This window comes from Pezoporus wallicus, unplaced genomic scaffold (genome assembly GCF_028554395.1).
Source record: "Pezoporus wallicus isolate ANWC-B61680 ecotype Strahan unplaced genomic scaffold, APGP_CSIRO_Pwel_v1 scaffold_6362, whole genome shotgun sequence".
In the NCBI taxonomy this organism is placed as follows: Eukaryota; Metazoa; Chordata; class Aves; order Psittaciformes; family Psittacidae; genus Pezoporus; species Pezoporus wallicus.
Genome location: NW_026637663.1, coordinates 8,897,167 through 8,909,725, shown reverse-complemented (window position 1 = coordinate 8,909,725; position 12,559 = coordinate 8,897,167). Strand labels below are relative to the sequence as shown.

Sequence of the window (12,559 nt, the reverse complement as noted above, 5' to 3'; positions counted from 1 at the left end):
CCAAGGGGCAGTGGAGCACCAGCAGCCTTGCCATTGTCAGTTTGACTGTGGACAGGTCTAAGGAACTTTTGGGAACTGGATCATCACTGGGAGCATCTCCTGAAAGTTAAAGGCAGTGTGATAGACAGCACAAAATTGCAGGGATAAAACCCAAGTATGGGGCACCTCCTTGAAGGTGGGATTTCACGTTGTGTTTTGCCATGGAAAAATATGAAGATAGGCTCAGAAGGCTTTGAAAGCAAAGACAAGCAGCTGTGTTTGATGGTTTAAAATCAGAAAACTCAATCTGTGCTTGCTGAGAGCAGCTTTAGAGTATTTCCAAATGTACAGTATGTGCCTTAGAAGACTGCAGATCAGTGCCATCCTTTTCCTTAAAATAAGCCCCCAGATAACTCACAGAACATCTCAGAAAGGCAGGAGAGCTGGTGAAGAAGTAGGAGTCTATGTAGGATCCTAGCAGGTGATTTACCAGGGAAGAATGGCCTCTGAGCTACCTGACTGCAGATTGCTTCTGAGTGGCCCATCACAGATTATACTAATGAAAATCAGGTCCTTTGGCTAGATCCTCTCTTTGTCAACCAGTTTCTTGAGGCAACTTGGAGCTCACAGCAATTAGGCTGTGGGCAGGAGGAATTTGCTCTGGGATGGCAGGGCTATTCTGGCATCTTGCATTCACCTTTCCGCAGGGCTCCTTGTGCTATTGCCCATCATGGGAGTGGCTCATATCCTTGATGCGACAGCAATGGGGCCTTGGGACATCAGAAAAAGTGATGATGGAAATAAACAGCCGCTGACAGTGATTCAATGGCCTGCAGCTCATCCACAGCGAGCCCCGAGGGGCATGTTGCACTTGGTGGTGTCCCAGCAGCAGGACACCTCTGGCTGCACTCCTTCCTGCAGTAACCTGGGGCGCAGCAAAATTACTTCACTCTCTGTGCGTGTGCAGATAAGTCCATCTGCACATATAGAGTAAATACATCACCCACAATATAAATGGGCTTGTATAAATTGAGTACTTCTGCTGAGATAAGGTCAGTGGAAAGGGCTGACAAAACAGCAAGCAAAGAGAACAAGTTTTGCAGCAGCCCTGGGAATAAATAACAGCAGGACAAACGTGTATGCATCTCACAACCAGAGAAAGGATGTTGCAGCAATCAAGGTATGAAAGAAGGAGAGTCTGGCACAATTTTGGCTGTCAGGCTAGCTAAAAAAAGACTACAGCATGTAGATATTATCCAAAAATAGTCTGCAAGACTAAAAATAGAATGGATATATCAAGGCTTAAAAAGAGATCAGAGCTGAAGCCTGTGAAGATTGAGGAAGTCATATGAGCATGAACTTCACAGCTTATAAAAGATAAAGAAATGGAAATTAATGTATACTAACTCACACTACCTAGTCTCAGTGTCCAGTCACCTGAGCCAGAACAACCAGACAGTTTTATTTACTGGTTTTGGGTTTTTTTTTTCAGTTTTCCTTAATGTACAAACTGAAGGTGCTGTATGCCAGAACTCCCATGCTTCTCATGTATGGACTGTTTCTTGCTTGCACAGGCATTGCTCTTCTGACAGCACCTCAAGCAGATACTTTGGTGGCTACCTCAAAAAATGCCTGAGGACTGGCTGTGTCAGGAGGAGCAGGCTGTGTGTGAATCCCACAGCTTTCTGCAGGTCAGGCACCTGCCTCAGGTTTGCACAGTACTTCACATGCCACTCTTCTCCTGCTGGTGGGTTAGGATGCCCACCACATGAGGCTGGGGTCCTGGTCTTGAGCAGGCAGGTGCCAAGGACCAACAGGGTGTAGCCAGCTGACTGGGGGGATTTGGGATCTCAGTTTTAGACTCAGGGCCCTTAGTTAAGCATATATCCTGCTCAGGTACTCTAATCTTTCATCTGATTTAACCCTCCATCCCTGCTCAGGGGTATTAACGGTTTAATTTGGTATTTGCAATGGGACCCAGATAGATGCACAGCTTAAGTTAACGGTACAGCAGAGGGGCTGCAGCAGAGGCCGATCCTTGTCCCATCTGAGGGACTGCACAGAGCCCTGTCGTTTGTGCTGTGTGCTGCTGCCAGCATGGGACACGAGTCAGCTCAGCATGGTTTGGACAGCCTCTGCATGAAGACATAGTGCTCAGTCCTGAGAGAGAAGGGCAGCCACAGGAGGAGCAGACAGGCTGCTGGGGCAGCTGCAACACCCCCTAGGATGGCATGGGGAGAAGAAGGGAAGGAACAGCCTTTCTCAAAGTCCTGCTTCAGCAGTCATAGCCTGTATTCTGTTCCATATGGCCACAACCAGGCTGGAGACCCAAGTCGTCTTCCAGCTGTAGTAGAAGGGTTTATGTCCCAGTCTACCCCTCCCTGGCTCATTACCTGCTAACCATGACCACCCTCCCAGGTTTGTCAGCAAAACTGCTTGTACATGCTTCCCTTGGCCCTCTTGAGTCAAAGTGAGCAGCACTAACTCAAGCAGTTGAAGCACAAGGTCTGCCTGTATCTAGTTCATTGCTTGTAAATAGGTCAAGGAAAGCTGGCAGGGAGTGTGTGTGCCTGAGTGCTGGGTGAGCTGTAATCTCTTCAGATGACAGACCTGGAATTTAAAGATTGGCTTACACACCTTTGTGGTGATATGGCCTAGAAGCTAATGCAGCTGACATTTACTTTCCATAGCTTGTTGTGTTCGGCACAAGCCACACCAAGAGGGTGAGTCTGGTCAGAGGAACTCCAAGCCACTGAGCTGCCTTCTTGCACCAGTGATTTTCATGCACCTAATTGCTTGCAGCTAGGAAGAGATTGTTTCGGTGCCGCTTTAAACCATGGGATCTTGACTGGACCTTGGCAATCTAAAGGAGAGGGCCATGCTCTCTTCATTCATGTCATACACATCCTGTGGGGTAGATGCATTTGGGGTTGAGCTTATGAGCGCACAGAATTTGCAAGTTCTCACCTCTTCCTTCCTTCTCAAACACTGTCAAACTAATATGCCACAGACTCAAAGCAAACCACTTCCTTGCAAGTGTCTGTACTACTTCAAGTAATTCCAAACTGCAAAATCGCTTTCTCCAGGTACCTTAGTGAGCATCAGTGTGTGATACTCTGACAAGGGATCTGAGGAGACCTAGTGTTCAGTTCTCTGGACAAGCAAGAACCTTAGTCTGTCTAAATATGATGATTATCAAGGGGGTGTTTGTGCCCATTCTTGTTTTGGGGGACTCTCCTTTCCTTTTGCTGCCATGACTCATAAAACCCATTAAACCAGAGTATGCCTAGCAGGAGAACATTTAATTATATAGCAGTTGCAAGGTAGTGATGGAATTTATGTTTGACAGGCTGATGGCAAGATGACTTTATCTACAAAGCTGTTGGTATAGCCCATTCCAGCCATAAGGCTGGGCAAACCATACCAAGCACCAAACCAGCAAGGAGGAAGGTAAAGTACGTGCCAGGAGCAGGCTCAGGACACTGGTAATTTGCATGAATAGCCTGAAAATGTGCTTGTCTTCACGGCGTCTGGGTCAACATGTGGAAGCATTATCTGTTAAACCAACAGCCTCACAATGCAGTGACCTAGATAGGAAATACGATGCAGGGAGGGAGAAGGTGAGACTGTGCAGTGTTGTAACACATGGATCAGGTTATTTGCTGCTGCTTTTATCTGGCTGGAAGAGTTTAACAGTCAATAAACCACCTGGAAACAAGTTCTGGCCTCTCCCTTCTTTCTCAGACATTCTCACACCAACACAGCACGCAGCCAGACCAATTTATGAACCATGTATTTCAGTAATTGTCAAAGTATTAAGAAAGTATTCTGAAAACCACTGTACACATGTCAGCTATGTGTGCTCCTCTTCAGTGCAGCCTTAAGGTTTCTGTGAAGCTGCTCAGAGGGATTACACCAACATCGGAGTGACTGCTCTTTTCCTTTACACCTGTTTACATGAAGAAAACTCTTTCCACTCTGGCCTTTGAGATTGCAGCAGTAGACAATTCAATTGAAGCCGGCTAGGATAGTCTAGGATCATTTTGCTCACTGGAATCAAAAAGCAAAGGGAAGTGCTTGGGAGCTAATGCATGCCACTGTTTGAATTCCCTTCCCATCTGTACATGGTTTGTCATGGTGTACTTAAAAGCCAGGAATTCGTCATCACTTATGTTTTTGTTTTTGTTTTTATTTCCTTGTAATTTACCTTATAATTAGCACATTGTATCATATGTTCTAGCCCATCTAAGATCAGATTGTTCTTATTTTAAAACTCTACCATAAAACCTCAGCATTCTGAAAGAAGTAAGTACTGTTCTGGCACAGAAAGCACATCTCCTTCACCTTTAAAGAAATTGTATCTGGATAACACTGTAACAAAGGCAGAGGGATGACAATCTCTTAGGGCAATGGCAAAGTGTTCCTCTATTATCATTTCCGTGTTCTTTTTGTATCAGCAAAATAAAGAACGCTCTTAAGTCTGAAACTCTGCTGGCAGGAATAAAAACATTTAAAGACTGTATATCAAAGGTCTTTGAGATCAAATGGTAACTTATCTATAGCTCAGTGTGTTCAATATGCAGTCTGTGAGCAGGAACATGGTTTGCTTTCATTTTTCATTCTTCTGCAGACAGAATGTTGTCTCCCAAATTAGCTTGGTTGGCTCCAAATTACTGTGGTTAGTCAGAATGAAGCCTCTTTTTTATATTTTGTGATTTTTTTCCCCACAAAATAATCAAACCGGCAATGGAGCATTCCTTTTTCAAGTGTACAGTAACCAAGACTGTGATATTACCATGAGGCCGAGCTATCAGAAATCAGAGTGAAATTTCCTTTTTCAGTCCCATTTTAAAAGTAATTTTGTTTGAAAACAATGCATGAAGCTTGACCCCAACAAAATTTTTGCCCCACCTTTACACTGTAGGTAAATCTTGAGAAATACACGGTAGCTACATTTTGGAAGACGATGCTTTTTAATCTGCTGACACAATCAAAGGACGTATGTTAGGACAGATTTTTCTGGCTTCTGTAGCAGTCAGCAGGTTTTCTTCTATATTTGCACATTTTTTTAGGAACAAAATTCCAAGTGTGTTGCTCTTGAGACTTACTCCAGGGTTATGTTCGTGATTACTGCATCGTATATCATGTCACTCATCACAGTCCATTAGGGCAATTAAATTTCTATGAGGTAAACTACAGTAATTCTAGCAGCATTTACTGCTGTTTTCACTGATCCCAGTGAAACTATTTCTCCATTCATTCTGGAGGGTGAATGATCTCTTCAGGTGTGTTTCTCGATTGCTGGAGGAAATAATATATATTTCTTTGTCATTTCAGTTGACAGTCAGTGTGGCTGCATTTTCCACTCTCCTGGCAGTATTTTCAGTGTAGGATCTAAGGGAATTTCTCCTTGCACACACGTTTTCAGGAAGAGCATTTCATCTTAATTATTCTCCTCTCAATCTGCTGCAGACCTTATCTCACATTCAAGGAGATCCCATTCCCCTTCCCAGTCCCACCATGACACTCCATAACCCTCCTTCCGCTTCCATTAGAGCTCGGCATTCCCCTGCAGAACAGCATTGCAAAACCTCCTCGGGAATGAAGACCTCCTCTATTTATAGAGCGCTGAGGCTAGACGAAAGTTTCCAGAGAGCTTTCTGGAAGGGCTCCCATCTAGCTGCTTTGAAGGCTTGCAAAGGGAAACGAGCCTGCACCTTGCTTCATAGCTTTGGCTAGCATTCAGTAAACCTTTGCAGTAAAATACATTGTGCACCAGGCAACTATTTGATGTTATACACTGACATTTATGAAGCTTTGAAGAAGTTTTCTTCCCAACATGCCTCATCCATATCTGGACTACAAATGCAAAATCAGAGGCTTGAGGCAGATTCTCGAACGTGAGCACACGTTCTCAATTGATTTTTATCCTAGATCTGCAATTCAGTGCTATTTTGAGATAACAGAGAGAGAACTGTTTTTCAGCTTTGTGCTGGTTTTTCTTTTTCTTAAAAGATCCAGTCTCTTGAAGCTGGTATTTTTAAATTCAAAATAAAGTTCCACTAACAAATGCACTGCTGAGTGTTGCTCCACAAAGATACGATTCAGCATTTCTTTTACACATGTCACAGATTAAATACAGAATATATGTTAACATAGAGGAGGAATGGTCATCCTAGCGAAAATAAGGTAGGAGCCAGGCTGGGTACGCAGAATAGGCATATTCACAAACACGAGCCTTTGTGTGGATATGAGCAGCCATGTTTGGCCTCGCACATTGATAAGTTGCTGTTCAAAAAAAAGAAAAAAAAGAAAACGAAAAGCAAAGCAGCAAGCACTTCACTACTTTTACACACAGCACATGGCTTTTATTGGAGGGTATGTTTGCACAAGGCAGGAGCATCGCCTCCCATCCAAATTTCAACAACGTGTACCATTTGGTAAATAGGTGAGGACAGAGTCATCTGTTCTCTGACTATCCCCTCCTCCAGTTCAAACTCTATAACACAGTGAGGAAACTGTAATCTGAGGAACCCTTTCAGGAATCTGTTTTTTTAATGAAAACTCCTGAACATGATCCTAGCACTAGACACAGTCCGAGATTAGACCCGACCCTCCCCCCCCCAAAACCAACAAACCAACCAACAGCAACAAAAAAGACACAACCAACCAATAACAACTAAAAGATAGAGAATAATGCCAGGGAGAAAATGTAAGCCTAATGAAACAGTAAGGGAAAAAAGTGAAATCCACCTCCTGACAAGATAAGCATTATAATTGTCCATTGCACTGTGGGTGGATGAAGAATGTGTAAATTGCTTGCTGACCTGTTTTTTGCTTCTGCATAAAAATGAAAGGCAATTTCTTCTAGTACTAATAAATGCCACTTTATCTCTAGGTCACTAATTAGCCGGCTGGGTGAGCAAGGAACAGGTTCAGGGGTAGCAGTTCTAACAGTGACAAATTGATGCAGCATGATAGCAAGACTCACGCAACCCAGCCCTAATTACAGCTCTGTAGCATGTACTATCACTCAAAGAACACACCAAAGATGTTAATAATTCGTATTTAGCTTTGTGCTTGCATGAACTTCTGGTAAGTTTAATTTTCCAGGACCTAATATTTAGGTAGTGTTTTGTGAAAGCTCTCCAGCGTACAATTCCAGCATTATGTTTTACTGGATTCATTAACAGTGTTGTGCCATCTGAATATCCATCAAAGTACATGAAAACAATAGTGTCAGTTCAGATCATGCAGGTGGAACACACAATTCAGTCATACTAATACAGGAATTTAAATTATTATATATTCACTGCTAGCATTCCTGGTTCAGTAAATATCTGTCCTCGGTAGAAGTTGCTTGGGAAGTGCTTTATAAGATGCTGAAATATTTTACTGTGGTATTAGAGTATTTGCACAGAGAGAGGTACTTGTTAGTGGAGGAAACAACAAGACACAGAACACCATTATAATGAGTGTGCAGCGATACCACAATTTTTAGTAAGACATTTGTTCACTTCTAAAATCTTAAGAACTATTTTGACCAACAGACAGAACCTTTTCAATTCTAAAAACTGAAAAGAAAAAAAACCAACAACTTACAAATGTGAGTCCCTTGCATGTTGTTCAGAGTCAATAAACTAAACCTCCTTTCGTCATATCCTTAAATGCAAGAATCAGGTGATGGTAGGCATTATCCTCGCTTGGTATAGAATATCCTGCACTTTGGATCTGCTAATTCTCTTAATACAGATTTGAAAGGAAAGACTTCTCTCTCAGTTAGGGAGAAAGTAGAATTGGGTCGAGTTATATAATATGAAGTAAATGTGGGTGAAGTTACATGACATGACTGAGTCAGCTTACCGTCCTGACTTGGGTGGTCCTGCTTTTTCCTCCCTGACTCCTGGCCCGGCTGGTCCACACCCTCTCTTGCACCACATCAAACCACTAAGTAAGCCAATCCAACTTGTTAATCCAACAGAAAACTATTCTCTTGAACTGACTCACCAAAGGGTTTGAGAAGCATGGTGCTAAGGAGCATGGTGCTGGAGGGAGCCGAACCACCCCTACTGGTGGCCAGCAACACAACACTGTGACTTAAATGCAGCACAACCAAAGAAAGTATTGCAGAAAGCACAAGAACCAAACAGAAGGGTATGGAGTAAAAGCCTGTGACTTAGATAACAACAGAAATGCAAGAAAAGGCATCACAAAGCCCTTGTGATGAGGGAGACACTGAGGGGGGCAATGGCAGGAGAGCAATGGGATGTTGCACCTTGATAGGCATCAGAGGGGTGCATGGGAACACACAGGTACTGCCCTGGCAGAAAGGGGAACGGGGAGTGCAGAACACGGTGCTGAGCTGTACCGAGTCCACCTAGATTGCAGTGGCTCTTCAGGGTTCAGGCTCACAATGCTTGTGTGTGTCTGTAGCCAGGCCTGGCAAAGGTGAGCTCTTCAGGACAGATGTGCTATCTTGATAGTTTAACAAAATGTGAACTGCAATATTGTACCCCTATTGTTCAAGAAAAGGGGAGGCCACCATTGTTCACTAGGAAAACAAACAAAAATGAAGCCTGCACCCATTCTTCTCCAGAAATTGCCTCATCAAAAAAAAAAAAAAAAAAGTATTACTGATGAATGACACCTGGTGGCTTTTATCAGCTCCAAAACTCCCCCACTATTACCTTTTCCTTCCTCTCTTAAATTACTGTGGCAGGTTTCTTGTTTCATAGCAGCAAATGTTTTAAGCTCACTGTTCTCTTACAATCTCTTTTACTGGTAAAACTGCCTCAATGAGAAAAGGAATTTAGTGATACCAGAAATTGTGCTAGTCGACTGAAGAGATGCAAAAGAAACTACTTCACCTAGAGATAAAATGTCCAGTCTTCTAATGGATACATCTTTATGGCTTCAGGGACAGTTCTTGAGCTCCGGGTAACAGTTTCTAGGTTCTGAGGAAGAAAAACGTTGAGACTGTAACTCATTAAATAGCTGGATATATTGTAATGCATAAGCTGAGGTGCTCTCAAGCTTCCCAAATCAAGGAACACGGAGTAAACTGTCCTTCTTGCCCACGGTCCAGGGCTGTTCTCTTTCCTGAATACAAGGACAGGCACTGACAGAGGAGAGCACTACGTGCCTGGCAGCTGAAAGACCAGGAAAGAGAAAATATGATGTGCAATGCATCAGGTACGTGCAAAATAATCATGGCAGGCCACACCATCTTAACACTGCTCGGCATTGTTTCCACCTTGATGATCTTTCAGCATGTCACAATGCTGAATCATGATGACACAGGGGCAGGAAGTACATATCAGATGCAAAGTGAAAAGGTCATGTTATGATTACGGCCCTACAAAGCACTGGAGAGACTTTCTTTATATTTGAGTCTCTTGTCCTCATGCTAGAAGACTTCTCTGCACTGAAACCGAGTGCAGTTCTGGAGCGGTTCAGACAAATTTGAGGTACATACAGATGAAAATATCTTTTTTTTTTTTTTTTTCAAAAAAATGCTTATCACTGTGTCAGTATGTGGATTCCAAATAGTGTTTTTAAAATGTTCTTTAAAAACAACTTTCTGTCCATAGCTGGACTTTAAGCACCCTGAGGGCCTCCTGGCTTGCTTAAGCTAGAGGCCAAAAATGTACATAATTGACAATATTTAGCAAGAGAGGGAGTTCTCTTGTAACCAAAGCCAGAAATACTCCCTCTGGAGAAACCTCACAAACAATGTGGAAAAAGCTTTTGAACCTTCCATGGTACAAAGTTTAAAATGAGGACAAAACTGGAATGAGTCAGTTAGGAGCATTTTCTAAGCTGGGCTGCATTTCCATCGCTTTACAGATACGGACATCTGGTAGCAGCATTTTCACTTAAATAGAATAAAAGGACATTGTCTTGTACTTCACTAGCATAATTCATTTTTCCTTAACATAATACTCATGAAAGTAGTTAAACATTTTAATGTGCAAATCTCTCTGGATCAACCCTAACCATATTTTTGGTGTAATAAAAATAGGCTATATTCCCAGAGAAGCAAATGCATATAATTTCAGGCAGATTTAGGGACAGCAAAAACAACTTTAGTTGAAGAGCCTGGAGGAATCCCACAATATTAAACATAATATTAAACACAAGTTTACACAAAGTAATTGAGAATACTTCTCTTTATAATTTAGCCCAACCCTTATAATCTCAGATTATAATGAAAGGGTTTTTTTTCTGTAAACACTACACCATTATGATATTCAGTGATAAACCACCAAATTATTATTTTAATTTCAGCAAAAACTTTTAGGGCAACTCCAGAATGGCATCAACAAGCACTAAGTGGGACAGGAGGAGATCCAGGGTACTGGGGATTAGTTTCAGGGCTCTGAGCCTGATTGTCCTGAGGGCTGTGTGCCACTTCATGCTGTGACAGGGAGAGTATCAAGCTCTTGGCACAGCAGAGACCTGAAGCCTCGATCTTGAAAACTGCTGAGATTCAGCTTGTCCTGGCCACAGAGGGACTTGACAAGACCTTGGGTCATGTGCTCCCTGGGTCATGCGCTCTGTCATGGTGGCGCTAGCAGAGCCAGTCAATCTCTGCATCTTCCTAATCACCTCTACTGGGTGACCCTTTCCTCCTTTTGCAGCTACAGTGGCAGGGGAGGTATCTGGGAGATGATCTGGGAGACAATGACCCTTTCTGCACCTCAGGAAAAGAGCATGCATTCAACAAAGGAGCATTTGCATAGCCTTGTGGATGTACTTTGTACAGTTTGTCCTGATTAGAAAGGAAGTGAGTTCAACAGAGAATGCAACTCACACAAACCAGTTCTCTAGTTTTATTTGGAAAAGCTGCAAACCTGTTACAGTTCACTTGCTAGTATGAAAAGCAAGCTTGAAAAATGTCACTGAGATCATGAATAATGGTTTAAGCAGAGTAAGAGCAGTCAGGCTGAAGAACACAGTAGAGTGGGGTCTGGGGGGAGGGGTGGGGGGGAGAGAGCAAATGCTACAAGCCCCCAAGTTTTGAATTTTGTGGTGCTGCTGTGGACACACAACTCTCTGACTGAGGCTTTACACTTCCACCAACCTCAGGAGCATGTGTAGCTTCCAAGGGCCTTCTGGCAGCAGTGAAAAACTGAGCTTGGAATCCCAGGGACTTTTTTCCTGTTCTAAACTATCTGAGGATAAGACTTTTTATTTAATTTCTAGGCTAATGTTGTTCTGTGAAACAAACTACTCTTGTTATCCTGCATTCCCCCTTCTCCTGGAGCTTCAAAGATTATGTTTTGGTTGCTTATACAACCTTACTGCTGCAGTACATGAAATACACAACACATGGTATAAATGCAGCCATTATTACTGCTTAATGAAAACAGGAAAGTTATTCATTGACCAACCTTTTTTTTTTTTTTAATTCTAATAAACAGATCAGATCCATATCTAAGTGGTGACAAAAAACTATGACCTTGCATTAAATTTATTCCACAACATCCTCATCGTGACTGGTATTACTTTGAAGACTTTCCATGTGCACTCTTTTGCAAAGCAATCTGTTCCATCATTACCTAGTCACCAGTCAAGTCCTTTTCCAACATTCACTGACACAGACAAGGAACTGGCTATCTTGGAAATACCACGTTAGCAAGTGAAGAGTAACTAGAGAAGAAAGAGGAGGAAGTCCCTTCCCCCTCAGTTTTGGCAACGATCATGCTGGTCATTTTGCTTTGTATACCATATGTCGCTTTTTTGTGGTGCTTTGTCCTTACGCTGTATGCTAAGGAACAAACTCTTTGGTAATGAATAGAGTCTTTATATGCTTGGAAAACATTTCTTGCATGTGTAGACAATATTGTAATATAAATAGTCATTGTCTTCCAGAGTTTCCTTACCACCACCACTCTTCTGCAGCTTTGTCTCTTTTCTGCAGCTTTGTTGCTGGGCCACAACCTTCATTAAATTGTTTTGTGCTGCAGGCAAAGTGCTCCAATCATAAAATATGGCACATGCTTCATATACCTGAAGATGGGTTTTGTTGAACTCGGTATTTGTTGACCACACTGGGGAACAGTCTGTCAAGACAACCTGAAGTAGCTCAGCACATTAGCAGAACTTAAAGCTTAGTAAAAACTGAGACCAAGACCATTAATTGTATCCCAAATGACATGTGGGAAAGAGAGGGAAAGAACAAAAGACTTTTGAAGCCAAATCAGCCCATGAATTAATAACTATCATTAGGATTTAGCCAGGCACCATATTTGTACCTTGGTGCTTTTCTTATTTGTTCCATAGCTGGATTATTGAATTTCAAGTCTGTGACCTTCATCTCCACTATGTTTGCTGAAGGAATATGCATCGAAAAGTCTTTAACTCTTCAGTTTCTTTGTGGCAGGAAGTTATTGTTTGCATTTCTGAAGTTTGTGAAAATAACTCTCTTCTCATTTAGCCCAGTTTAACAATGCTGAAAGTCCAAGGAATTCAGTTGCATTTGTATCAGTTTAAAGCAAGTTGGAGAGATGCCTAGCTATTTCTGACATACCTCATCTACCTATAGTTAAAGAACAACTCTCATTAAATTTAGATTAAA

The 12,559-nt window shown here is 42.3% G+C and overlaps 1 long non-coding RNA gene across 1 annotated transcript; it reads right to left on the bottom strand.

Annotated features, from left to right (window-relative positions):
- Window positions 1-1,486: 1,486 nt before the first annotated feature.
- On the bottom strand, window positions 1,487-12,318 carry LOC130598003 (uncharacterized). Its single transcript, XR_008971906.1, has 3 exons — window positions 12,237-12,318; window positions 8,839-8,926; window positions 1,487-4,029 (listed from the first exon to the last, which is right to left on the bottom strand). It is a non-coding gene; the product is annotated as an uncharacterized LOC130598003 (long non-coding RNA).
- Between the last annotated feature and the right edge of the window lie 241 nt (window positions 12,319-12,559).